At 31.8% G+C, this 27,689-nt stretch overlaps 1 long non-coding RNA gene across 1 annotated transcript; it reads right to left on the bottom strand.

The window, feature by feature from the left end:
• Positions 1-16,933: 16,933 nt before the first annotated feature.
• On the bottom strand, positions 16,934-27,169 carry LOC126889317 (uncharacterized). The gene is made up of 3 exons (XR_007699984.1): positions 27,001-27,169; positions 26,315-26,454; positions 16,934-17,128 (listed from the first exon to the last, which is right to left on the bottom strand). It is a non-coding gene; the product is annotated as an uncharacterized LOC126889317 (long non-coding RNA).
• Positions 27,170-27,689: the final 520 nt, after the last annotated feature.

Raw genomic sequence — 27,689 nt, 5'->3', positions numbered from 1 at the left:
AACGTTGATAAACCACTGCGTCGAGATTTATTTTCCATTAAAAGTCTCAATGGCGTGAATCACGATTACGTCAATGGACGTGCGGAAATCTGAAAGGTTCGCATTACCTTAAATACAATCTGAATAAAGCCGAGTATAATACAGACAAACGTAAATATTTTCTCTTAAAGTGTAATATAATATAAATCAGTATTTCTTGGGTTTAGGTTCAATGATTAAGGCTAAAATTGGAACTTTATTTTATTTTTCCATTTAAAAATTAACGTTTCGGCAGGTAATCCTTGCCTTTGTCAAGATTCTAAAATTATACAAATGAAGCCAAGATATTATTGTAGATTTTATTTTTTCATTTAAAAATAAACGTTTCGGCAGGTAATCCTTGCTTTTTTCATGATTCTAAAATTATACAAATGAAGACAAGGTATTATTGTAGAACATATTAAGAACTTACTAGCATGTAAACGAGACACTAACAATAATGAACAAACACAAATTAAAAATTGAGATATGATATCTCATTGCTTACTGTCCTAATATACAGGGTGTCCCGAAAATATTGATTATAAATTATACCACAGATTCTGTGGTCAAAAATAGGTTGATTGATCCTAACTTACCTTAGTACATATGTGCACATAAAAAAAGTTAAAGCCATTTGAAGTTACCAAATGAAAATAATTTTTTTCCAATATACTGAAAATTATTAGAGATTTTTTATTGAAAATGAACATGGTGTCATTCTTATTTCAGGAACATCTTAAAAAACTTATAGTGAAATGTGTGCACCTCATAAAAATTGTATGGGGGTTTTGTTCTCTGAAACCCCCTAAACTTTTGTGTATGTTCTGCCTCTTAGTACTTTCTCGAAAAGCCAGTTTTTATCGAGATATTTTGAATATGTGTCAAATCCACTACATATTTGTATATGGTTAAACGATTATAAAGACCTGGTATTAATATGAAAATTTATTTATAATTTACATTTTTAGGTATATTTTGAACCATATTAAAAAAGAAGCCACATCTCGATAAAAGGTGCCTTATCAAAAAAATAGTAAGAGGCAAAAAGTTTTAAAAACACTGTGTTTAACTAATGGTACCGCAATAATAGTTTAATTGGGACGTACACATACATTTGGGGGGTTTAAAGAAACGAAACCCCCATAAAAATTTTATGTAAACATATTAAAAAAGAAGTCGCATCTCGATAAAAACTGGCCTATCGAAAAAATACTAGGAGGCAAAAAAGGTTTAAAAATATTGTGTTTAACTATTGGTACCACAATAATAATGTAATTGGAACGTACACAAAAGTTTGGGAGAGCTTGGAAACAAAACCCTATAAAATTTGAGGGGTGTACAAATTTCACTGGTGTTTTTTTAAGATGTTACTTCCATAAGAATGCCACATGTCCATTTTCAATAAAAAATCTCAAAGAGTTTTCGATATATGAAAAAAAAATCGATTTCATTTTGTAACTTCAAAGGGTTGTAACTTTTTTGTGTGCACTATTGTATATAGGTAAGTGAGGTTCAATCTACCTATTTGGGACCCAGAATCTGTGGTATAATGTATGACCAATCTTTTCGGGACACCCTGAATTTCTTTTTCTCTACTCCTGTTTACCGAGTTATTTGTATTCATGTTATTTTCCCTTGCCTGATTCGTTTCTTCTACGTCCAAACCAAATCTTCACCATATTCAGAACAATATAAAGGAAAATTAGCCACGTTATGGTATTTGCTTACGTATAATGCATTTCTTCACAATCTAAAAATATTTACTTATTCATTTTTAAAATAATAATAATTGTATGCACTATGTTCCAGTGGGTTTAGGACAAACATAAATAGATTTTATAGTAATTTATCGTTAGGTTTTAATAAATATGGGTCTATGCAATTGTCTAGACAAATTATGACAGTCCTAAGTATCAATACAACACTACGAAACTATAATTACGTCCAATAAAACATCATTATTTCAAAATATGGAACCTAAATGAGCAATATGTAGAAAATCAATAGATACAACACCCACAGTTAATTTTCTGCCTACATGACAGTGTGGAGTGTGGGATGAAGACAACACAACGGTTCCGAAGTCGAATGAGAATTGTGAAAGTTTTAACGGTAATATCACTAGTAAATTTTCAGTTTGGCTTTAGAAATCAAATTGAAGGATTTAATGCTGACTGCATAATTGTTATCAGTTCTACATAGACCAGTCTATCTGTGAAAAAATCACTGAATTCACGTAAAAATCGGTGAAGGTTCTAAAATGTATATGAGGGATAGCTGATGACAAATCCTTAAGGTGAAACAGTAGCGAACAACAGGTAGCGAAAACGCGTTCCAAGATTGCGGCTGAAATTTTGAATATTTTTTCGAGAAATTTGGCACACGTATTCGTAATATAATAAAGAATGGCGGTACAGAGCCCAATTTGAAAAATATATTAATATGTGGAAATTACTCTGTAATTAAATAAAATATTAAAAAAACGAGCCTGTACCGCCATTAAGAAGAACAAAAAAATACACTTTCTTCAAATAACCTTTTTTAACCGATGCATAGATTTTGTGTCACTTTGGAACTACTAATGAAATAAAAAATTTTAGTAGTTCCAAAATGACACAAAATCTAGGCATCGGATAAAAAAGTTTATTTGAAGAAAGTGTATTTTTTTGGTCTTCTTAATGGCGGTACAGGCTGGTTTTTTTAATATTGTATTTAATTACAGAGTAATTTCCACATACTAATATATTTTTCAAATTGGGCTCTGTACCGCCATTCTTTATTATATTACGAATACGTGTGCCAAATATCTCGAAAAAATATTCAAAATTACAGCCGCAATCTTGGAACGCGTTTTTGCTACCTGTTGATCGCTACTGTTTCCTCTTAAAGACGTATCTACAACTGATTTTGCTTTGTTTTTTTAAACAATCATAAGAAGTAAAAAAAAAGAAGCTGCAGCTCTATAAAAACTGGCTTATCGAAAAATACTAAGAGGCAAAAAAGTTTTAAAAACATTGTGTTTAACTAATGGTACCGCAATAATAATTTAACTGGAACGTACACAAAAGTTTGGGGGGGGGTTAAGGGAACAAAACCCCCTAAAATTTTTATGGGGTGTACAAATTTCACTGTTATTTTTTTTTAATATGTCTCTGTCATAAAGTGCCACAATGTGTCAATTTTCAATAAAAAATCTCTAATAGCTTTAGACATAGGTATTGAAAAAAAAATCGATTTTCGTTTTGTAACTTCAAAGAGCTGTAACTTTTTTTATGTGAACATTATTAGTATAAAGGTAAGTTAGGTTCAATCGAACTATTTTTAGTCCCAGAATATGTGATTTAATTTATGACTTGCATTTTTTTACACCCTGTATATTGGTCAAATTTAATAAAATATTAAATTTTTTTATTATACCTTTAGAACGAAGCCTCAAAAAATCGATTGTAATTTACAAAATATCTCTACTAAACCAGGGTTCCCAACCAGTGTGCAGCGGCACACTGGTGTGCCGTGAAGTCGTTATACTCACTATCATTATAGAGATTATTTACTCAAGTGTGCCGTGGCTGAACCAGTTTTTAAGCTAGTGTGCCTCAAGCTAAAAAAGGTTGGGAACCGCTGGTCTAGACTGTTTGGCAGTTGTTTAAATAATCGCTATCCGGGAAAAACAAATTGGATAACATAAACTATTTGGTCGATATGTGTGAAATTTAGCAAACTTCAATAACTAATTAACTGCCACAATTTTGGGTCTTTATGTTGCATGTCGTTATGCAAAAAACAAAGTATTAAAATTTATAACTTCGGTCAATTGTTTATGTATTTTAATTTGGAAACTCTTAAAATTAACGAACTTTTTATGGTCCATAACCTTTATTTGAACCATTTTTCCCTAAAAATTATTTTTCTACAAACGTGTTAAAAATGCAACTTTTAGCACTACTTAGGAGCGTTAAAAATGTTACTTTAAAACTAGTGCTTTAAAATTTTTAAGGCACTGCAGTTAAAATTAAAATGTCAAATTTTGAAAACAAACGTCAAAATATTTTTTATATTTCATTTATTAACATTAATATTAACAGGACAACTTGCGCAATTTGAAAAAGGTTTTTTAGAAGGTTTTTTTTAAATTTAATTTAAACTGTATTATTGCATTTTTAACACGTTTGTAGAAAAAAACTATTAAAATTTGTTAGAATATACAACAATAAAAGTAGATGTTATTCTATAGTTGTTATGATTTACGTATTGACAGTATAGGCAGTTTTGATGTAATGTCAAGAAAAATATAAAAATGGAATGTCAGTCAAGTTCAAGTAAAAGCTTTTGTAGGTATTGTCCTGTAACTGAGTATGAATAAATTATAATTGTTGATATATAAGACGTTTGTAGAAAAAATATTGTATGATATACGTGTTAAAATTACATTTTTAAGGCACTCATGTGAATTGCAGGATTCGCTTCGCTCATTCCGCAAACCTTCACATGCTTGCCTTAAAATTGTATTTTTAACACTTATATCATAAATAACTATTGTATTATAGTCAAAAAATATTTTTTTCACTTTTTATGATTCTTTAAAAATTCATCAAAGCAAAATCAGCTGTACCACGTCTTCAAGGATTTGTCATCAGCTATATATCATATTCCTTTTAGAACCTTTAAAAATATCTGTATTAAGGCTGTATGACACTATACATTTTCTTGTATCATTTCTAATATCGTTTCTGATATGTCAAAAAAATGCATAGTGTCATACACAGATACAAGAAACGATATCAGAAACGATACAAAAATTTGTGTCAGGCACAGATTCTTGTACAAGAACTGCGCCAATTTCTGCGCAAAGAGCAAAAACGTAAAACCTGCTGGTAAAACATCTAAAATGTCATAATTACTTACTCATAATGGCGGCTGAAATGAAAATGGGATCATGTATTGATGAATTTATTTGTGTTTTTGTAGGTATTATTTATAAATCTTTTATTGATACTTAATATACCGTTTGGTATGGACTACTGTTCTACTAATAACCATATATTTAGCTCCTAGTAAAGTTCAAACTATAAATTTAGGTTTCATGGTGCATAATTTTTTAATAGACGAAAATACAATAGTTCCTAATTTGGATCAAACTGAAGATAATTCTAATGCAAATATTTTAGCACAAATATCAAAATAAAATAAAAACACAAATAATCAACCTCAGTCAACGTAAAATTCTGGTTAACATTAAAATGTTAATTATATAAAAGTTTATAAATTTTATAAAATATTTAAAATCAGCTGTGTCTGTAGATGCAGTACTACCATAACGTGACACAGGGTGACAAACAAAATTTCGACCAATCACGTGCCGAATTTCATACAATTTTCGATACAAGAACTTGCATAGTGTCATACAGGGCACAAATGTACGTACAAGAAATGATACAAGAAAATGTATACAAGAAACGATATCAGAAACGATATTAGAAATGTTAGAAACTTTTTTTCTTGCCTGGGTAGGTACTAGGAGAGACCCATGTCTGAAAAGCGAAAGGGTCTTGTAATGTTGGTATTTTATATTCGTAGAATATTCACTGCGCAAACCTTGGCCACAAAATTATTCGTCTTTAAACAGTACTCCGGTATATTGCCCATAGAAACATAAAATTATATTCCGATATTGACATTGATTAATATTACTAATAGTACTTCTTAGCTCGCTTGTTAAAGATAATAAAATTAAATCTAAAAACTTCGTTTACATTTTTCTTAGTGAACAATCTTCTAAATACAAAGTATATTCCTGAAAGTATAAGTTATAAAATTACCAATAAGAACAGGGCGGCAGTAGTAAAGTTTCGGTCAACAAGAATTTCCAGTTATACGTATGCTGGGATGTAAGTGGCTGTTTCGCTTTCAGGTTCTCCTTTTCCAGTGAAAGTCCTCCCCAAGGCCTAAGACGATCATATCGATCCAGTTTGTCACGCCAGAGCCAGAATTAGCACAGGAGATGCTTCGAGAATACCGGACGATCCTCCGGTGGTTGTTGCTCAAGATTAATTCCTAGTTCAGGAGCTTAATAAATTAGAGTGCTTTATATTCCAGATGGTTATATCGTTTTAATTAATTGTCGACTATCTATTACATCAGTAATTTATTATTATATATTAGTATATCGCACCCTCAGTAATATAGAGGCACAATTCAAAAAAGTAGATTTTTGGGAAATCGCGTTTAAAGATTCTGGTTTCCAAAATTATAGCTATTTTTTTAAATAACATGCTTATTATTTAAGTTATAAATGTGAAATTTGGCAAATTTGTTATTTGATAATTGCACTATAAATAGCATGAGAAAAAAATTAATATAAATAAATTCCATTAATTACATGTAATTGAAAAAAATACTTTCAAGTTAGTCCTATAAAGTACAAAAAAACAAAACAGAAATAAGGAACTGTTTATGTTTGATCCCTTATATTATTAATGCCTTGTCACTGTTTATGCAAAAAAACGATCTATTATGAATTAGACCCATTTATTTATTATATTTTGCATAATATATTGGCTCAACTAAAAACTATTCTACATAATACAGAATGTTAAAACATAAACTAACCAGGATTTTCGTCATAGAAATTGATTGCCCCCTTGTAGCAGTAAAAACCAGATGTGGCCGGGAAGAGTGCGAGAGAGGCATAAATATATTTATCGCCAACCGTCATTCATTATTGTACTAAAGTACATATATATGTAACTAAAGTCATTCATTATTGTACTCATTTGCCATAATTTGCAGCAGTAAAGTAACACTTTATTGTACTAAAAGAATAATTTTACTTTACCTGCCGCGATTAAACAAATTAACCGAGATTGAATGTAAGTGGCCGATGGCAGTAATCGATTATTATTTGAGTGAACTTAAAATTTATTTACTGTAATTATTAAAAAAATATTGTACGAAATTTACGTTATTCTTAATTAAATTTACGTCAAAAAGTGAAATTGTGTACTATTTTGCAATAACTTATATTCATACAAAATAAATCAAAACTGTACACATTTTTAGTAATTAGGTATTTAATATTGATAAACAACTATCGAGAACGAACATCGAAACTGGCCGTCATGCAAACGCATTCTGTCATTACTGTCATACGAAATGTTTATTTCGTCTAAAATTTAAAAAATTCTTAAATCTTAGGTTAGGTATTAATTCAGATAAAGTGTAAAATGGTGTTTTTGTTAATTCGATTATATTAGGACGGCGATAGATCTTGTTAGTAAATAATATTTTATAAAAATATAGGTATATCTATTATATTTATTTAGATTTTCTACGATTCATCAAGGGAAAAGCCACTGCGGGAGGCTAGCAACTGCGGGGAGTTCATAAACACTGACGTAACTATTTGTTATTTTTAATTTTGGAAATTATTTTAAGAAATTAAATTAGTTTAATGTTAAACAAAAATACAATTAAGTCAACTGTTTAAAATATATTTATTTCGTTAAAATCATAATAATAGAAGTATACCTTCTTACGTGAGTACAAAGTAGGTATACACACTCCCTTTTCATTAAAAGAATGTTAATGTTTTTTATGATTGGCGATAAAATTTTGTATGCACAACTTCAGTAAAAACTCTTCATCGAACTCGTCTGTTACTCGCCTCGCTCGTCTCGCTCCCTCTGCTCGTAATATCAAACTCGTTTGATAAAGAGTCACTTTACTGACTTGGTACATGAATAACTATTACCCAACCATTCATGATCTTTTTCTCCCTCTGTCAATGCTAACCGGTAGAGAATTTCATTTTGTGCCCATATCATTCAAAATCCCAATTAACACAAATTTTGAGTTGATCCCTTATATTACTGAGGGTCCGATATGTAGGGCAGGATTTGGTAAACTTAGTTGGATAGTTAAGAACCGCAAATTACCTCAATACTTGAGGAGCAAAGTGTCCAGTGTATCCTTTCTATCATGACATATGGATCTCAAACATGGACCCTAACCAAAGCCAATATGAATAAACTAGCCACAACAGAAAGGGCAATGGAAAGAACAATACTAGGTATACGACTGTCAGATAAAAAGAGGAACAACTGGGTAAGATCAAAAACAAAACTAGAGGATATCACAACAAAAATTGCTAAACTCAAATGGAGCTTCGCAGGCCACACTGCTAGACAAAAATACCAAAGTTGGAATACCACAAAACAATATGGGAGACCTTACGAAGGTAGACGCCCAAGAGGAAGACCACAGAAGAGATGGGTAAATGACATAGATACCAGAACAAATTTGGGGTACATGTTGCTTTCATAGTAGCGGCCATGCTACTACAGCTTATTCTCTGTGGTACCACATGGTTCGGGAAGTCTTTACCCAAAAATTTTATAAAATTTTTAAATAACGGCAAAAAGATAAACTAAGAACCCTTGTGTTAGTAAGAGCAGACGGCAAGAATTAAATAAATATAATTATTATTAAACGAATTAGATAAATTACATTAAAGAGTCTAGGTACATATACGACCAACAAAATTGAGAAGAAACGTGATTTAGTGGTTATGTATAAAAGCAAGTCTAAAAGAAAATTGATAGGAAAGATATAAATAATTATCAACTACAAACATGAAAGGATATCAATATGTATTCACCCCAGAAGGGATTTAACGATATAAATGATTTTATGGACAAAAATCACTTTTTGATTTGGTATTTTGTTGATTTTAGGTATTGTCGATGCAGCAAGTGTCAGTCCCATGCTTCTTCATTTTCTTCAATTATGATTCAGCTTTTTTTTGAAAACCAAATGGTGCTGTTGCTAAGATCAAGTTTATATTCTGCATGCTGCAAAACGTGAGAAGTCTTGTGCAGCTCTAGTAGTACTTGTAATGGCTGTCCCTCAGTTTTCTGAAGGCACTTCATTAGCAGTGGCGGATCTAGACTTTTTCCTTGGGGGGAGGGGACTTACAATAAAACACCAACCAAAAGACATAAAATAGTAAACCCAAACTATATAAAAGACATACTAGATAATATAACTTATATACAATAATTTTCCTTAATTTTCCCAACACTCGAGTTTATTGGGTTGAATTTCTCTTTTTATAGTTTAGGTTACATGTCAGCTAATGTATTTTTTATCTTTTAACAATTTTTTTTTAATTTTGGACTGTGTTGGGGGGAAATTTCCCTTATCCCCCCTGTAGATCCGCCACTGTTCAGTAGTTTTCTTAGGATAAGGCGTAACTGCAGCTATACTGGTATTGGATAAGTGTGAAGCATTCGTAGAAACATGATAATTCTTATATGGCTCTAGCAGCACATTTTATATTGCACTTTTTAGTTTTCTGAGGACTAAAATACGATGCATCTATTTTTGACCACGAATTCATATGCAACACGCAAATGTGCACGATGAAAATGAGTCTCCCTTCTGTCAATGATAAATATTTTCATTCACTTTACCGCGAATTAGTGTACTTAACGTAAACCGAGTACCTCAATCCAATAACTTCAGAAATCTGTAATCTCAGAATGATCATTTTTCAACCTACGTCCCATGGACTATGGACACTTTTAATGTAACAACAAGAACCATTAAAAAGATTCGTTAAAATAGCTGAAAAGAGTGATGCTACGATTCCCTAAAGATTTTGCCTCTTCTTTGCCGGTAAACACACTCTCCAGTCAGAAGTCTGACAATAAACACATTCTCGCATCTAAAATTGAGACAATTCATCAGTTTTTTAATAATCTTTTTTGAAAACGATTTCCGGAGTGGAAATAGAGACGACAAATAATATTTTTAGGTAAAAATGTAATTGTGGTTACAATCAGCTGTGGCTAATCCCATATAAACACAATATTTATCAACAAACATATTGATTATTTGTTTGGTTATGACAACACCACACTCTTTGATAAAGATTAAATGGATTTAGAAAGAGAGAGAAAGAACAATATAGTTAATTGAATTCAAATTTGATACAATTTTAAAAATTAGTTCCAAAGTATATAAATTCATAAAACCAAATTACTTTTACTTTTTTCCATTGCAGATGAAATAAACAAAGCGTATCAAATTTGACCACAATTTCAGCAAAATTGGACAATAACGAAAATGTCATATATCTCGAATTTTACGGCATCCATACTAGATTGCTACCCTAAATTGCGACGTGCCGTACAAAATTCAAAATATTTTCGGTTTCAGTATAAACAGAAACATAAAGTTTTTCCAACGAGAAGGATATGGACATAAAAAAGGTTTAAAATATACGAAAGTTTCTCCAGTTCCAGCCAAAACGAGTAAATATTTTGTGTAAACGGCTCAATCAAAATATACATAAAAACTGCGAAAGCAAGTAAAATGTTTTTGGTCGTTTAGTTAAAACAGTGTTGATGTGTTCTGCTCTACAGGGTGCATCACACTCCACGAGGTCCTCCCCTATATTTTGGATTTTCGCGAGGAAAATAAAATTCCTGTAGCTGGTTGTATACCACAACATCACCAAAAATATTGGATCCTTTGTAAAAGGTATATTTAAAAGACCCTAATTAATTAGGGGTTACATCACATTGACAAAACGTTTTTGGATTAAAAAATACATCATCAGTGTTAAAAACCAATATCATGCATGCGGGAGCCACCAAAATGTTTTAGGTAAAAACCCTTTAAATGTTATAAATTATTAAATTGTACTACATATTGTTGATTATTTCATTCATAGGAAATTCTGACCAATAGAAAGCTATATAAATCAAAATTAAACTGATTATTTTTTAATGATTCTAACTTCCAATCGTATAGTAAGATATTTGATCACGTGTTTAATTCTGTCCAATCAGATTAAAATTATACTGAGAATTATCTACTGTAGAAAATTACGGTGAGAATTTTTTTAAGTAGATTGTTTCTGTTTCATGACAACCGCTCATTATACTGTGACGTTTTCTAGTTTTGACAACTGTCACATTTAATAAAATGAACGAAAGTAAGTTTTTATTCTGCATCCGTGGAAGAAATAAACATAGAAATTACAGCAAATGCAAGTAAGAATACTTTACTTAGCAACAATTCAATTTGGAAGCAATTCCAAGAATTTTGTGATGAAAGGGGTTACAAACTGGAACAAGATACTACTGTCCCAAAATTGGCCCTCATTTTAAAATACTGGGCATTCAATATGAAAAGGTGTAATGGTGAAGACTATAAAGAAGCAGTGATTAAAACAATGTGGAACAAAACCGCCAAACTTATTCAAGATTTATATTATAACGAATTTAACCGAGTCATAGACCCCTTTTTTGATTTTTATATACGTTCTTAGTTCTCTTGTCATCTTCTTAGTTCTTAGTTCTCTTGTCATGTTCTGTTGTCTTTTGTAATATACTTAACCCAGCACCTGCCACGTGGCTTTGCAAGGCGCCAACTGCCACGTGGGGTGCTCACAGCACCCCTTAAAAATTTTCTGTGATCTACTTGTTTAAAAAACAAAATAATGTGTTGAGTAACACAAGAATATAAAAAACATGTTTTATTAACTTATTAGCCACTAATATGTTATAAAAGTTAAAAAATAAAATAAAAAAGGTGTTACAAGCAAATTAGCAAGTACCCAGCCATAATAAATGAATAAAATATCTAAAAAAATAAAGATTTAGTGAGTATAGGGTCTGTATTAATAATTTAAATCAGTTATATCAATAAAAAAATGAAAATTTGACCTGTTTATCAAAAATACAAAAAAAATTTAAAACTTAAAGTGCCAGATGATGACACCCCAATTCGATTTTAGTGCTATAAGTTCAGAATGACACTAAATAACCACTTCAAACACTAATACATCTATGCTATATAATATTATAGAAAGCTACTATGACGCACAGCTCCGTTACCAAACTTGAAATAACAAATATTTGATAAAAATGTGTTATGGGGTGCTAGTAGCACCCCACGTGGCAGGTGCCGGGTTAATATAATAAAATTAATGTTACTAAAGACTTAATGTTTGTATGTGTGTATTAAAAAATAATCTTACGAATATCACACGACAGTAAGAATAAATAAGAAAATAATGCTTCAGTTTTACTCAAATTTGTTGTCATTGGGCAATAGCCACTCGAGCCCTTCGTTGCTATGAAGAAATACATTCAGTGACATTAATTACAATTAATGTTTTAAAAATTATAAAAGTCATGACTTTCAACCGTCAAATATTTATAAGAACTGTGTGTTTAATTGTATTAATTTGTACTTACATAAATAAATTACAATAAAATTTTGGTTTTGAACAGTTTTATTCATGAAATAATCGCAACAAATTGCACTCGATCTCTAAAATTAATATAGAATTTTTGCCCTCGTGACACTTTGACATAATTTCACTCGCTTTCGGCTGGTGAAATTAAAACTGTCAAAGTGTCACTCGGGAAAAATTCGATAATTTTAGAGCTCTTGTGCAATTACAACTGATAATAATATTGGATGTTGCAATAATTGCAATTTTGCAATTTGGGTGTTTGGATGTTGCAATTTTAAATATATTTTGATTTCTTTTACGCACAATTCTACCTTGCAGTCCTTACATTCGTGGTATCTCCTGTTCTTGTCATGGAAGAGAATATTTGACAATAATTATGTCTACCTTTGTATGTACATAATAAGTTGGAATTTGCTATTGTCGAGGGAATGTCTAGAATAATACTAAAGATTGAAAAGAGCAGATATTGCTCTTTTTGTTTCTTTAAAGAAAGTTTTATTATTACTTATCCAGATTTGGCCATACGGCTCACACTCCCTATAGGGGGAAAATTGACTCATCCCAGATATCTACGGTATCAAAAGGATTGAGCTCTGGTGGGACTCTTTCCGTGTTATCGAGCCCTAGGTGACCTGGTATGCAGGTGTATCTCCCAAAAATTTTCGTACACATCTGGCCGTTGCGAGTAGTACAGCTTTCTGCACGGTCTTGTAAAGATGTTCATTTAGACCCAGCTTTTTTATGCTTTCGAGGAGGTTCTTCGGAATGACTCCAGTAGTAAACATAATAATCGGTATTGTCTCGGTATTTTGCATTCCCCAATTTTCTTCATATTTGAATTTCCCGATCTCGGTACTTGGCGATCTTTTCAGTAAATTTAGTACTTAGATTATTGTTGCTATGTATCGCTACATTAATAAGTGCTGTGTGTCTTGTTAATTTATGAACTAGTACGAGATCTGGTCTACTATGTAACTAGTACAAGATCTGGTATATTATGTGCCATTGTTTGGTCTGTGAGCACAGGGCGGTCTCAGTATAGCTTGTAGTTGACATTCTCAAGAATACTCTCAGGAACGTATTGATAATATATGGGAGATGGTTCGATTGGAGAAGTCCCAGTTTGATAGCTATCTCTTGATAAAGGACCTTTCCTACTCAGTCATGCCGTTCCTTGTATTCGGTTGCAGTAATTGCCTGGCAGCTCCCGGCAATATTATTGTTGGAAGTCCCATAAAATTGATTTGGTTGCTTAAATAGTTCGAAATCATATCCCTTTTTTCCCTTGTCGACGCCTGTGTTGTTTCTTGTTCGCATGTTGTCGAAATGCACATGTGTCGCGAAAGAAGATCTGACGCTTACCACTTGAAATTCAAAAATTCTTCCCCTACAAGATAAAGACGAGATGCATCGATACCACTAAAATGTGCAGACGCGAAATAGTGTTGACTTCGTCGATGATGTCCTGATTGTAAGTACCTTGTATTTTTGTTGTTACCTATATATCTCCTTTGTTATCGTTTTAAATTATTTGGCAACAAACCAATTTTTAATGTGTGTATTTATTGCGCCTATTGAGAAAGTCCACTTTCTTTCCATATTATGTAGCTATCAGAAAGGATAAATTTTATAAGCAGGTGTTGTAATTATTGTATTGCTTGTTTTGATTTTATTACTTGTTTCGTTCAATACCTGCTAGTAAACCAACAATTATGTTGGATTGTTTCTTGGGCTTGACATCCATACCTATAGGCATTTGTCGTTTTGGACTTTAAAGTCTTTGACAATATATTTCAGGCAATTTGTGGTTGGTACCATTCTAAATGGCTAGTAATGAACCCTCTGTTTCAGGGAATATATTTCCTGATGCCAAACAATAGTTCGACGCTGTATTGTCGACATAGTCTCGGCTGGCCTCATTGGGATGTCGCCCGTGCAGATGTTTACCCATCCAGGTGCGCACTTTTCGTCCTTTGTAAGGTGGATTATACGAATTTCTGGTTCCTTCAGTTTGATCGGTGTTGTGTCATCTACAGCGCAGATAGCGGGAGGTAGAGTAGACGTCTCAGCCTGCATATGAAAATAAGTTCTTAAATTAGCCATCTGCTTATCTAATTACTCACCTATATCCATAAGTCCTCTTCCTCCTAAATTCCATGGCAATGTCTTTATTTCTACTCCACCACGAGGATGGTGTTTTTGTGCCTTTGTGTGGTGTGTTCTTACTTTTGGCTGAAGATTTTTTGTCCACTTAACAACGCCAAACGAATAGCTAAGCGCGGAACATGCGTGTAAGTGTTTAGTAGCTTAAAAAATGTCTACTGTTAAGCTGTGAACGAAGTGAATATTAACAACAACATGTAGTAAAATCTAAAAATGTATCGTAGTCTAAAGGGTTTTTACCCAAAACATTTTGGTGGCTCATGCATGCACGCTATTGGTTTTTAACACTGATGATGGATTTTATAATCCGAAAACGTTCTGTTATATGATGATATACCTTTTACAAAGGATCTACTAATTTATGGTATACAGCCAGCTACAGAAATTTTATTTTCCTAATGGATTTTTTTTAAATTTCTGTCAACGTTATGATATTTTTTTACATAAGATCCAAAGTTTAGTTTCAGAAAATATGTAGTTAAAAAAAAGAGTGTGTGTACTTGTGTACGCACGTAGGAAGTTATACTTCTTTGTCGTCATAAAAAACAGTTTTTTTATATACCTCATACAAAATCGGTAATATTTGCTATAAGATGGTTATATTCTAGGGTTTAGATCATTCAGAACTTTCTATAACTTTTCTTCCGTAAAATTAATAACAAAAGTTATCATAATTGAAATAACAGAAAATAATGTTGATTATATATGTTGAGAAAAATTTTTAATTTCTTTTTCAATTAGAAGGATGTAATTCCATATTAGAATATAGTTCTATTTCCAATTAACTGTTCATAATAACAATGTTTAATATTGTAAAAATAAAGCTACTTTTCTCTTGAGTGACATTCATATTTTTTTGACATACCCTGTGTAATACCCATAAAAATTTACTATCTGATGGTTGAATCAGAGATTCTAGATATTGCAGAACCTTTTATGTAGAACAACTATTTTTCGTAAAATGAATAATAAAAAAGTTTTCCATATTATGGTTCCAACTTACAGGGACATACTGTATATTATGACAAAAATATTTTTAAATCTGTAGGCAAGTCAAAAGTGTAAACTCAACCTTAATTTAACAAGAGTTATAGTCGGTTCGCTAAACTCACGACACAACTGGCTAGTGTTTTTAGTAGATATTTTTTTTGTTTTTGGCCAATTTTGTGAAAATTGGCAAAATTACTAACTATTTAGTAATTATTTTCTTGTCAATTTTACAAAATTGGCAAAATTACTTACTAAATTCACTAGACATTTGTAGTAACACTGGTGGTACTCATTATTTTCTTTTAAAATATCATACAATATACAGGGTGTAACAAAAATACAGGTCATAAATTAAATCACATATTCTGCGACCAAAAATAGTTCCACTGAACCTAACTTACCTTAGTACAAATGTTCACATAAAAATAGTTACAGCCATTTGAAGTTACAAAATAAAAATGGATTTTTTCCAATATATCGAAAACTGTTTGTGGTTTCTTATTGAAAACGGATATGTGGCATCCTTATGACAGGAATATCTTAAAATAAAATTATAGTGAAATTTGTGCACACCATAAAAATTTTATGGGGGTTTTGTTCCCTTAAACCCCCCCAAACTTTTGTGTACGTTCCAATTAAATTATCATTGTGGCACCATTAGTTAATAACAATATTTCTAAAACTTTTTTGCCTCTTAGTACTTTTTCGAAAAGCTAGTTTTTGTCGAGATATTTTGAATATTTGTCAAATCCACCATATATTTGTATACTGTTACGTACTGGTAATAATACGAAAAATTATTTATAAATAATTACAGTTTGAGGTATATTTTGAACCGTATTAGAAAAGAAGCCACATCTCGATAAAAGATGCCTTATCGGAAAAATACTAAGAGGCAAAAAGTTTCAAAAACACTCTGTTTAACTAATGTAACCGCAATAATAGTTTAGTTGTAACGTACACAAACATTTGGGAGGTTTAAAGGCACAAAACCCCCATAAAATTTTTACGTAAACATATTAAAAAAGAAGCCGCATCTCGATTGAAAATGATTTATCGAAAAATTACTAACAGGCAAAAAACTTTTAAAAACATTGTGTTTAACTAATGGCACCACAATAAGAATTTAATTGGAACATACATAAAAGTTTGGGGGGTTTAAGGAAACAAAACCCCCATAATATTTTTATGGGGTGCACAAATTTCACTATAATTTCTTTTAAAGATGTACCTACCATAACAATGCCACATGTCACTTTTCAATAAAAAATCTCTAATAGTTTTCGATATATCGGAAAAAATCGATTTTCATTTTGTAACTTCAAAGGGCTGTAACTTTTTTTGTGTGCCTATTTGTACTAAGGTAAGTTAGGTTCAATCGAACTATTTTTGGTCCCAGAATATGTGGTTTAATTTATGACCTGTATTTTTGTTACAGCCTGTATTATTTACAAAAGTATATACAAATCGGGTATAATATCCCTACTTTATAGCATTTTCAATATCTTCCGTAAGTCCAAACGGTGAGCTTAAATTTTTTTTCCAATGCATCCAACTTTCTTTGAAGCGAAGCTGAATTGTTCAAATATAAAAAAACTCTCCTGCGGTGTTGTCCGTATGAGATGATATGCCAGTCTCTAATGCATCATTGTCCTCTATGTTTACTTTTAGATTTATCTGTATAGCCTACAAAAAAAATTAATCCAATTTAAATTTTAGATCACAACTACAACTGATATGAATAACATTGTAACTCCACTTATAATGTTTTTCAACTATTGCTTAAATGATATCTACAAAGGACAACTTTCATTTTGATCTAAAAACTTTTATCCTATCTTATGTACCTTAATATAAAGTTTTTTAATAAAATAACCTCATTGTAAGTGCAAATTTTGAATCACTCAGTGGAAAAGCTTTGTAACCAATGTTACAATACTATAAATTTCTATTATTGATGAATATTTTTATAAACACATTGTAACATCTATATAATTTACGAGTGAACTAACTTCCACTGTTATATCTGATGTTCACAGTGGATACATGTTCAAGAAGCATCAACAGCGAAAACCCCTTCCTGCATCAAAGGCATTAGTTTATTATTAGATACGTCTGCTAAGTAAAAATTCCCAAAAAAGAAAAATCTTGGAAAGGAGAGACAAAGAGATCCAAGTGTTTTCAAAATTAATATTTTGAAGAAACTGAGGAACTCTGACCAAGAATACACTAGAAAAACTGTAAAATTAACGTAAATGAGAGAATCGGGACCTCGATGTAACGATAAATGTAACATTAAATGTAAATCGAAATTATATAAAAAAAGAATGACTCAATTCATTTAATAATTTTTGGGCAATAGCTGATCATTATAAACAGAGTGATTTATGTAGAGTTTGTAGAGCATACTTATGCAGATATAGTCCGTCTGCTATAACTTTTCCCATACGGTACGAATCATTTTCAATCAAACTAAATCAAAACATAAATTGAAACGAACGTCGATGTGTATATACATTTTGTATACTGTATACTATATACTTCACACATCGGCATACGTTTCACTTTTTGTTTTGACTTAATTTGATTGAAAATGAATCGCACCGCATGGGAAAAGTTATAGCGGACGGACTATTCTCAACTAGTGTTGCCCAAATGCAAGACCAAGACGAGACTTAGACAGTCTTGGTCTTGGTCTTGCTCCAATACACCTGGTCTTGGTCTTGGTATTGCGCTCTCGGTCTTGGTCTTGGTCTTGCAGCAAGAGTCTTGCAAGTCTTGCAGTTACACATTAGCCTATTGCTATTCTTTAAGCGTTACTTCAGATCTTAGAACAACGTAGGTACAGTGCACAGATTCTAAAGGTGGTGGTGGGTGACGCCGTCTATTCGCAGTATTATAGTCGGTCTATGAGAGAGAAAATATTCAAAATCATGAAGTAACAAATTTTATATTATTTGTTATTTCATTCTTTCGAATACGTTCTTTCTTTACACCGACTATAATAATGCGCGTAGACGCCATCCCCCACCGGCACCTTTAAGCGCGTGATACACACGCAATCTTTAAGTACGCGGGTTTAAAGATCGCGGACTTACTCGGCTCGCCGTCGGTGATACACGGCAGACTTAAAGTACGCGGTTTTAAAGATCGCGGTCGCCGTCGGTAGCAAAAAATTTAGAAACTGTCCTCGTGGTTAATTTTTTTATTTTCTGTGTACCTAATTTTGCTGAAATCTTATGTTTTTTAGTAGAGTTTGATTATTTTTTGATCAGATTTTGTTAAATAGAAGAATAATTTGATTTTTTATAAGTGTGGTAAGCTGTCAAAATCATGATGTGAAGTATAGCAGTTGTTTTTGATCTATTTTAATTTAATACAAGGTAGGCATAAACAAACAAAATATCATAGATAAGATGGTAATATTTTCATCTGGAGGATAAAACAGCCTATAAATAATTAGGTTTACTCAAAAACAAATAATCAAAATAATTTAGTATAGCTTAAAATAGTCTTTTACGGTTTTCTCAAAACATATAAAATGTAACTTGTCTCCTTTCAACAATAAACGATTGAATTATTTCTAGGCAATTTGCTTAATCAGTGAAAATATCAGTGTAACTTTAAACGCAATAACATGATGGCTCGAGGCTCGTGGCTCGTGGCAGTGATACACGTACGGGTTACGAGTAAGATTTCAAACTTGTTGGATCGACGGCGTACTTACTCGGCGGACTTAAAGTACGCGTACTTGCGGTGATACACGCGCGAAAAAGGTCGCGAGCCATAAGTTCGCGTACTTACTCGCGTGTGTATCACCCCTTTTAGAATATTATGTAAACTGTAACAGAGTAGGTACATTTTAATCTTGAATTATCATAGCCATGGTAATGACCAAAAAAATTAATAAATGTCTAAACTGACATTGGGTAAGGTATGAACTTACGATCTAAGCGATCCGTGCCTATACTCTAATAACTAACAACTATATACCATGGCCCACGGGAGACAGTCTGTTTCTTAATAAACGTTTGCATTTAATAAGCTTACATGTGCTAAAACATGGTTAAAATACAAAAAACCAAATTAATGACAATGACATAAAGTTGACTGTATTTCAAAGAACATTATCTGTCTAGAAAAGGATTGATCGACCCTCACCTTATATGAAATGGAATAAAAGAGTTATACAATTTGCCATTTATTTAAATAAAAAGTAAAATACAATACAAATTAAATTACAGAACAGTGCGCAATTGCTTTGACTTTACTTTATCTTTATATTAATTTTTTTGACCAAGAATTAATACAAAGATTCTTTTATACTCCTTACTATCGAATACCCTAAGTAGGATATTGTTGTGTGTGTGGAATGATGAGTTTAAAGTTCTTTAGATATACATTATTATCGAAAAGGTAACATAATCTGTTTCGTGATTAACAACGCGACATATTATGTGTCCGTGTCATAAACAATGTCAAAGAAACTTATTGTTCATTATATAGAAATAGACTGTTAATAATTGATAGTTAGCCGCGCTTTTTCAGCAAATGGTTTGTTTAACCGATATCGCACACTCAGCACAAACGATGTTTAGTCTTAATAATTTGGGCCGACAATATTTATTATACCTATTATATTTTTTTATCAGCTAAAGGTGGGTTCTCATTAGTCAATCTCATTGATCAATATCCTTAATTCTATGCTATACGCTCTGAGCTTCGCTGGTGTCGCTCCTAGCGGTTACTAATTCAACTTTTAACGGTAATTTTTAAATTTATTATTTAATTGTTATCGCTTAATATTTACAACGCAAAAAAGTAATTAAATTGTAATCGATTTTTTAAAGATTTTTCTAATCATTTTGACGTTCTATTGATAAAATATCAATTTCTTACTTCGGATACTTTGACAATAATCGTGTAGATGGCGCTAAGATTATAATAGATTATTTATAATTAGATATTACGGAACATTATAAAAACTTAAATTCAGTATTTAAAACGTAAGTATATTTAAGGTAAAAATATATACCACAGCTTTGACCAACTAATATTGTTTATAATTAATGTTTTTAATTTTAATTTTAAATTAATCACTTTGACATTTATGTCAAATTTCCAGTAAACGTTTACCAACTTGTCACTACTGGCGTTCGCGAATTTGTAAATATCCCCTCTACGTACGAGCTCACAGCGTATACGCTGTGAGCTTCGCTGGTGTCGCTCCTGACGGATTACTAATCAACTTTCACTGGTAATTTTTAAATTTCTTATTTAATTTTTATCGCTTAATATTTACAACGCAAAAAAGTAATTAAATTATAATCGATTTTTTAAAGATTTTGCTAATCAATTTGACGTTCTATTGATAAAATATGAATTTCTTACTTCGGATACTTTCACAATTATCGTGTAGATGGCGGTAAGATTAATATATTAATTTATAATTAGATATTACGGAACATTAAAAAAACTTAAATTCAGTATTTAAAACGTATTGTATATTTAAGGTAAAAATATATAACACAGCTTTGACAAACTAATACTTTTTATAATTAATGTTTTTAATTTTAATTTTAAATTAATCACTTTGACATTTATGTCAAATTTCCAGTAATCGTTTACAGACTTGTCACTACTGGCGCTCGCGAATTTGTAAATATCCCTTCTACGTACGAGCTCACAGCGTATACGCTCTGAGCTTCGCTGGTGTCGCTCGTAGCGGTTACTAATTCAACTTTCACCGGTAATTTTTAAATTTATTATTTAATTGTTATCGCTTAATATTTACAACGCTAAAAAGTAATTAAATTGTAATAGATTTTTTTAAGATTTTGCTAATCATTTTGACGTTCTATTGATGAAATATTAATTTCTTACTTCGGATACTTTCACAATTATCATGTAGATGGCGCCAAGATTAATTTATAATTACATATTACAGAACATTAAAAAAAGCAAATTCAGTATTTAAAACGTAAGTATATTTAAGGTAAAAATATAAACCACAGCTTTGATCAACTAATATTTTTTATAACTAATGTTTTTAATTTTAATTTAAAATAATCACTTTGACATTTATGTCAAATTTCCGGTAAACGTTTACAGACTTGTCACTACTGGCGCTCACGAATTTATAAATATCCCCTCTACGTACGAGCTCACAGCGGATAGAAGAAAAATAGATTTATATGAACGTCGATTCAGCGATATTGTTCTATCATATGGTATTTCAATAAAAGTGAAAAGCCTTCCTACTTTTGATAGATCAATGGAAATGATTCTATTATCAAATAGAACAGTGCTTGACAATGAGAACTAGCGTTCAGTTGCGTTGACTTGTATTTTTTGGAGTTAAATATTTAATAAGCATATGAGATGAGGTTAAATTCTTTGTGAAAACGATAGATATATTATTATTTCGTGAAAAATGTCTTTAAATGGAGAGACAACCATATCAGCAAATTTCTAGAATTATATCAGAGAGAGGAGTGCTATGAAATATTAGGAGTGAACAATATAAAAATATAATAAAGCGGGAAAAATCATCGTTTTGGAATGGAAATAGAAACCCTGACTCTAAACAATATTAAAAATAAATGAACTGAATAAAATATTAAAAGCAAATAAAAGTGGTACATGAACAGATGATCTGTATAAACCATAAACCCAAATTGTTTTGGTTCGGCCAAGCCAATTGGCCGAACCAAAACGTTTAAGAGGTGTTTCCGTTGCAAAAGACAGTCAGAGATGTTCTTGTTTTCCTATTTTTAATTACGTTTTTTAAATATTCACACACAATGCGAACGCCAGCATGCACAATTTTCTTCTTTACAGCCATTATTAAAGTTAGCACTTTGTAGACCGAATTCAATATCCTTGAAATAGTGTGAATTTGAATTCTATGTTCAGTTGTATAGAATCAGCGCTATTGATCAATGAGGTTGACTAATGAGAACCCGCCTTAAGCTAAGATGACATATATTTTTAAACGATTAGACGGCGGCTATTGGGGCGCCTATTATCAAAATCTGGACAATTAATTTCAGAGCGAAAAAATCGTCTGCTGTTAAAGCATGTTTAAAATGTTTTATTTTTACATTGTAGTTTTATTAGACCTGGATCCCGCGTAAGAAAGAAAAGTTTAATAATAGCAAGCTGAAAATTTGTTAATAGCTTAACGGTGTCTAGTCGGACAAACATTGATGCACGGGAACACTGAAACAGGGGAAGTTTTAACGGTGGAGCATGATAAACGTGTCGTCCTGACAAGTTTATGATGGTGAAAAATGGCAAGTTGTTTTTAAGTTTATTCAATAGCCAACGTTATATAATATATGAAAAAATGTTTGTCCGACAAAAAGGTTGGGCATTTTAACGAGTCCGACACGTAGAACATGTCACATCACAGGAATTAGGTTGGTGATGAATAGCAGTCTGATTTTTGCATGAGAGTTTAATGAAAGTTTAAAAAAGCAATTGGAAGTTCTGTCCGACAAAATTAATGGGAAGTTTTCGTAGTCGGACATTCTAAACAGGTAAGATATAGACAAAAATGCTGGTGATAAATAGCTTTCCGACAAAGACGAAATTTAATTAAGTAAATTATTCCTTACCAAGAATGACTGTTGTCGGAAAAAAATAAGGGGTAGATTTTGTAGTCGGACAATTTAAAAAAATAATTTTTGAAATATCAATAAGGGGTGATTATTCTATGTCAAAAGTACCTGCAATCAATTACAATCGATATCTTTCGATTTATGTCAACATCATTTAGATACCTCACTGTAATACATTTATAGTAGATCAGGCAAATTATATTATGGATTGAGTGGTCTAGCTATCTTTGTCTGCCACATGCGCGGGATCGCTTGGTTAAAAGAGATAGATAGACCACCTATCGACTTTTTGCACTGTATTCCCTGTCTACCCTTATGTCTATGGATACATTTCCATTTAAGAAAAACTGTCACTTTTGACAATAATTCATAATAAATTGCAATCGTAACTTCAAATTTAAACTAATCGATTTATTTTGGCAGCAAATTATTTCTTGCCATGTGACATATTAATTACATTATTATTTCATTTGTAGAAAGTTGAGAAAAATTACGTTATACAATTTTAGTAATAATTTATTTAGGTACCCTTTTTCAATCAAGCAAAGCATTATGCACGAAGAATGATATTCAATAGAACTTTCACAATTATCTTGCAACTGAACCTCATTGAATTGATGACCAAGTATTTTACTAACTTTGTAAAATGTTCGAAAATTACTCAAAAATTTTCCGTTGAATGGTTTCACTTTTGATTTGGCGACTTAAAATTTAAACTGTTGACACTCAAAAATAGACACAAAAACACTCCATAGGTAATATAAATTTTAATTTCCAACACACGTTGCAAACAGAAACTCAGAGACCATGTACTTTCAAATACTACTTTGTATAGCACAAAGTGTCACACTGACAAATGCAGCCTTCTAATACATACTTCTAAGCATAATGTGTCATATTTACGTCTATTCTTAAAAGCACCGAAGTTTTAGACTCTTCACATTTTTCAATGTCGTTTACAGGATTAAGATTTGAGTATGGAAAAAAATGTATACAACGTTTTTTGTAGGAAATTTTCCGTACTTTCTGATGCGCCTAATTAGAAAACCCTAAGAGATTGCTTTCATATGTTCTTTAACATTTTTTATTGTCATTTTGAGAATATCTAGAACAAACTCAACCCAAAAAAATAATTGTTTTGCAATATATACATGCATTGATACTTACCTCACTGTTTTTGGAGTGTGCATGTATATATATGCACATGCAGATATGTGAATATAAATAATAATATACAACTAAAATAGCTTTATCAATATGTGACTAAGTCATTCTGAAAAAATGTTTTTTATTTATTTCCTTCGATTTGCCCAAACTTTTTGTCCGACATATAACTTTTTGCGTTACAAAATATAATTTGTACATAAACAAATCAAAATTAGCTTGCTATTTATCACCAACATTTTTGTCTATATCTTACATGTTTAGAATGTCCGACTAGGAAAATTTCCCATTCATTTTGTCCGACAGAACTTCCAATTGCTTTTTTAACCTTTCATTAAACTCTCATGCAAAAATCAGACTGCTATTCATCACCAACATAGTTCCTGTGATGTGACATGTTCTACGTGTCGGACTCGTTAAAATGCCCAACCTTTTTGTCGGACAAACATTTTTTCATATATTATATAACTTTGGCTATTGAATAAACTTAAAAACAACTTGCTATTTTTCACCATCATAAACTTGTCAGGACGACACGTTTATCATGCTCCACCGTTAAAACTTCCCCTGTTTCAGTGTTCCCGTGCATCAATGTTTGTCCGACTAGACACCGTTAAGCTATTAACAAATTTTCAGCTTGCTATTAATCAACTTTTTTTTCTTACGCGGGATCCAGGTCTATATGACCTCTCAGTACGTATCAAATGTGCCAAGTTTTCTTTTAATCCTCGTAAGGCGGTGCTTAGATTCTTACGTAAACAACGGTGCGGGGTGCATTTGCACCCCATCTGTATATCCATTTTTTTATATGTGAACGTTGGGGAAATTAATTTGAAAGATAATTAGGACTTATTTATTATAGTACGAAACATAATTTTACAAAAAAAGTACTCATTTCTTCCTAAAAAAAGTTATTATCGTCGCAAGACAAACACATGAAATTTTTCACAGAATGAGCAACACAAAGTTTTTACACACAATACAGTTATGCCAGGACTTTCGGTCTTTTTTCTCTCACATAAGTAACACCGACCTTATCCCGTAGCTCTGTTAGCTCCAGGTGGAACATCAGAAACGTCCAATTCAGGATACGAAATTTTCATCATTTGCACCCAAAAGTAATTTTTTCAAAAAAGCACGTAAACGCAAAAAACTTTTAAATGCTGTAATGGGTGGAATACGTTTAGAATTGAATTTAATACGAATAATAAAATGGACAAAAATCAAAAAAATTTATTAAAAAAGATAGGTGAGAAAAACGAGGTCTGGGGTGCAGCCGCACCCCGCATCGACTTAGGAGGGTTAATGGATATTTTTATTGGCTATGTATGCTTATGGTATTGTTCGTAATGCGCGTAAGTCCAATTTTCCAAATTTTTGTTATATATTTTTTTGCGTCTCATAGAGCCTCTATACATCTAAGCATATACCCGAACTACTATACTTCCTAAAACGATATTCGGTCCTAACTGCAAGACGCAAGAGTCTCGCAGGGTCAGTCTTGTTCTTGCTCAAATCTTGCACGGTCAGTCTTGGTCTTGGTCTTGCTAAAATTAGGCAGTCTTGGTCTTGGTCTTGCGAAAATGCAAGAACAAGACCAAGACTGCAAGACCAAGACCGATTTTGGGCAACACTATTCTCAACCAATAGTGAAAAGTTAAATGAGTCCACATAAAACTGGTAAATATGAATATAATTTGCAGTTAGCAGAACACTGACACCAAGTTTGTAAGAAACATTTTTGATATTTTACCAGATAATATATGGTTAACTACGCTATTCAAAAAAAATGGCATTGCAGCTCGACTTAAATCAGAACCATTAATGCTAACAACAATGTGATACATGAAAGCGAAAAGCTGAGGAAAAGTTATAAAATATGGATTAAGCAAATTGTAGCTGGAGCATCACATGAGCTAATGGTTTATTGCATATAAGGAGACAGTCTGTTACCAACGCACTGTACTTAGCTGAGAATATTTTTTAACAAAAAATCAAAATATTAAATTATTCTTCATTATTTATTTTTTAGTTGTTATATCCACTTAAAAAGCATAAGATAAATGTGTTTATTGGTTTTACTCACTCTCAATTTACTTCTTTCTTTTCCAATCTCCTCGTTCTTTCAACATCATGTTACCTACGCACTTTTTTGAGGCTTGCGTACCATTTCCTGTGATGGAACTTGATCAGGATGATTTTCGTCCTCTAAATAAGCTGGTTCGTCTAAAATTAATAGATTTATGTAAAATATTGTTATGTGAATGTATGAGATAGCCACTTTACACGATGCAAGTAATTGCGCAATTTCTTGCAGCAATTGAAATTGCATCGTGTCACACGAGAATTGCACAGAAAAGGTGCAATTACTTGCAGCAACTTCTTGCTGCAAGAAGTTGCAGCTAAATAGAACATGTTCATGCAATTCTTTCTGCAATTGTTATATATAACACATATTATAATTTTCTCAATAATCTAACATTTTTAATCTAATATCTGATAACTCTACTCAAAAAATCACATTTAATTTATAAAAACAACATAACCTAAAATTTATGGTTAGGTCAAAGTTTCTGTCTATTTCATATCAGCTTCTGTAATTACTTGTACCCTGTAATCATTTTATTGCAGAAATCTAGTTGCAAGTTGCAACTGATTGCAGAAGTTTTTGCTGCAAGAACTTGTGCTATAAATTTCGCAATTACTTGCAATGTGTAAAGTGGCTCAAATGTAGGAACAAAATTTGTTTTAACTTATTTTCAAAACACTTACCTGTAATCATTGACAGTAATAAAAGACTCCAAGTACTGGATCCTCCGAGTCTTTAGTTTTGAATAAGTGAGATCGTAAAATCGTCCCGGTTGATTGATGTTTATCCACAGTTCTCTAGTGTAGAGAATCTCTACACTACCTCTACGAGCCAATAGGTTTTTATCAGTAATTTTGCGATTGAAAATAGCACTCACACAGTTTGGGCTTCCACAATGACATGCAACAAGCATGTTAATAAGTCCAAAAATATAATATGAAAACTATTTAAAAAGGCAGTATAACAATCACTCTATATTTATCAATCAACGACATAACCAAACCACAGCCCACAGCTGCGCTACAGCTGCCATATTGGATAATTTTTGACATGTCATTTGAACATCCAATCAGAACAAAGTTATAATGCGCGTATGCGCCTGGCCGATGTGTATGAGCCTGGTTTCAACATATAAAAATTCACCCTCAACGCGCGTAAAGAAGTATAACTTCAAAAACGAAAATTTTGAGGGATGCATAACTTTTGAAACTATGTGTATTATTCCGCGTCTTCTTATCAGGGCAAAAGGAATAAGTAATATTTGCTTCGTACTTCGTGTGAATGTCAACGTTAAGGCGACAACCTTTTGTTATTAAAACAATGACGTGTTGGTAGTTACACACCTTTGAATTGCAGTGTTAACAAGAAGTCG

This window comes from Diabrotica virgifera, chromosome 8 (genome assembly GCF_917563875.1).
Source record: "Diabrotica virgifera virgifera chromosome 8, PGI_DIABVI_V3a".
Taxonomy (NCBI): Eukaryota; Metazoa; Arthropoda; class Insecta; order Coleoptera; family Chrysomelidae; genus Diabrotica; species Diabrotica virgifera.
This window is presented reverse-complemented; position numbering and strand designations above follow the sequence as displayed.